The sequence below is a fragment of the Diachasma alloeum genome, unplaced genomic scaffold, assembly GCF_001412515.2.
Source record: "Diachasma alloeum isolate Michigan unplaced genomic scaffold, Dall2.0 Dall_scaffold_00410, whole genome shotgun sequence".
NCBI classification, from domain to species: Eukaryota; Metazoa; Arthropoda; class Insecta; order Hymenoptera; family Braconidae; genus Diachasma; species Diachasma alloeum.
This window is the reverse complement of record NW_021680549.1, coordinates 571,043-573,479: the sequence shown is the minus strand read 5'-3', so window position 1 is coordinate 573,479 and position 2,437 is coordinate 571,043.

Genomic DNA, 2,437 nt, shown 5'->3' with positions numbered 1-2,437 from the left:
GCAGTGTTTCACCCTTACCCTTGTGAATCTTACGGCATTTGATCCTCCCTTTCATGACTTTTAACCCTCATGACGTATTTCTGAGAATAAATTCTGAAATTTCGAATATTTCCTTTTCTATGTACAAATGATAAATATTGTGGGATTGAAAATTGAAAAAAATTATAAAATATTTAATGGAATTGCAATTTTCCGGTCGTTATAACGACAAAAATGCTTAAACACTATTAAAACTTAGGAAACTTTCTTATTAAATCTTAAAGTCCCTGAAATCTAATAAAAAATCTAATAAAAAATAAAGTAGAATTTTGAAAATGAATAGGAAAATGCAATTTCGCAATAGGATAAGCAATTTCATAGACGAATTGATCCCAAACCGATTTCAAATTCACTTTCAATATTTTTATCAAACTTTTGCTCAATTTTTAAAGAATTTTTAACAGTAAACTGAGCTCTCCATTGTTATTAAATATTATTAATAACTAAAATGTTGAAAAAAATAATAATACCATCAATTTCATTCTTTTTAATTAATTAATTGAGAGTTCCATCGCGGAATTTAATTTATCGGGTATTATTTACGGGCGTTGAGCCTGTGCGGTAGTGGCGGGGACCCGAGGAGTGCGCGAGGGAGCTGCGCACGAAATTCCCACGCGTGGGATTTTTCCCCTTATCTGGCATCACTGGACGCGGCACTCAGTGGCCTTTGGCCTCATTCCTTTATTTTCATTAGTGAATATTAATTATTTCATCCATATTGTTGCCGTTTATCGGGTTTGATTTTGGAACTTTGGTCAATTTCTTCATTCGTGTGGCTCACGCATCGTCGTCGCTGACGGGTGATCCTCGCGTCTTAGCGTCTCCCACGCATCTCTAAAATTATTATTAATTCTTTTAGTTAGCTAGTATCCCTAAGTTAATCACATTTTTTTTGGTTTATATAGCGTCTTTGCTCGCGGGAGCCCTCTCCCGCACGTGTAAAAGATCAGACTTAACTCATTGGATTAAAAATATATATTTTTTTGTTTTGTAAAAGTTGCATATTGTTGAGTCCCGCTCATTGTAGCCTGTTCCCACACGCCTCCGCGGTTATCTGAGCTAGTCGTGGAACGCGGCTCAACGGTGTGACCTTGTCCTTTGGCGGTTAAAAGGACTGGCGCCCTTTTTGGCATTTTGTCTCCTCTCGTTATTCCCGTCGTTCTAATTCCGGGTTGAGAGAGTCCAAAAGGGTCGCTGAAAGTTCGTGGAGAACCACGCGTCTGAATCCCGCAGACGCGCTTGGAAAAATACCTCACAACTTTTTGGCGCCCAACGTGGTGCGAGTCTCCCAGACTCGGTGTGTGCGTGCTCGTCGGTATGCTGCTCCTCAGCTATAGCGCCGTCTTGTAGCCCTTCCCGATGGCCCGCTCCACTCCCTTCGCCACGAAGCTCACGTAACCCACGGTGAGCGCGATCGACAGAGTTTGAGAGAATGATGAAAAGGAAGTAAATAATAGAAATAAAAAAAAATAAAATGACAATTGTGGCTCTGGGTGATCCGACTCCTCGCTGAGGTAAAAATACTAATTTTCCCCCCATGATCCGCGGTCAGTTCAGGCGAGGAACAGCACATGATTTTTATCATGTTACAATATATAGATGAAACTTTATTTTTTTCTCGGTCAATTTTCAGTTGAATTCCTTTTGTATTGGCCTAATCCTCATTTTGGAATGGAAATCACGTTTTTTTTTCCATCCATATAGATGAAACTATTTTGTTTTATTCATGACCGTCACAAATTGGAAATTAGTTATGACCGTCATTATGCAACTATACATATAGATGGTTTGACAACAATTTGGTTACAAATGATTTGTGACAATCATTTGTAGTTGGAAAATTTGTGCGTCACATGACTGTCATTTTTTGGTCATATGACGCGATCTAAAAAATGACGGTCATTTTGCATCTCTACTGGCAACTCGCTAAACGCGCCTGGGTAGTGTAGAGTGTGCATTCGACAACGCTAAAGCCTAAAGAATACGGCGGTGAGTCCCCGTGGAGGTGACCAAAGTCGCAGGGTCGAATTTGGTGACCAGACTAGGATTAAGGATGTTTAGCCAAAACCCGCATTATTCACCATAATTTTGATATTGCTTCACATGTCAGGTTCATATTCGAGCCACACGTTAGTAATAATCTTAATCTTTCCATCGGGGCATCCTAATGAGAAATTAATTTCTGAATCACTCCTTGTAACATTACGCTTATGGAAGAAACGTGACCGTGTGAACTTTGATCGAAATGATCCATGGGTTAAACACTCAAGATATTGAAAAAAAGCCACAAGCCATTTACTTTATAGCGTTTTCGATGTAGAAATTTCTACACTGGAGTAGAGTGTCCTACGCACCTACGCCGGCGTAGAGGGGAACTAAATCGAACACAACTTGTTTG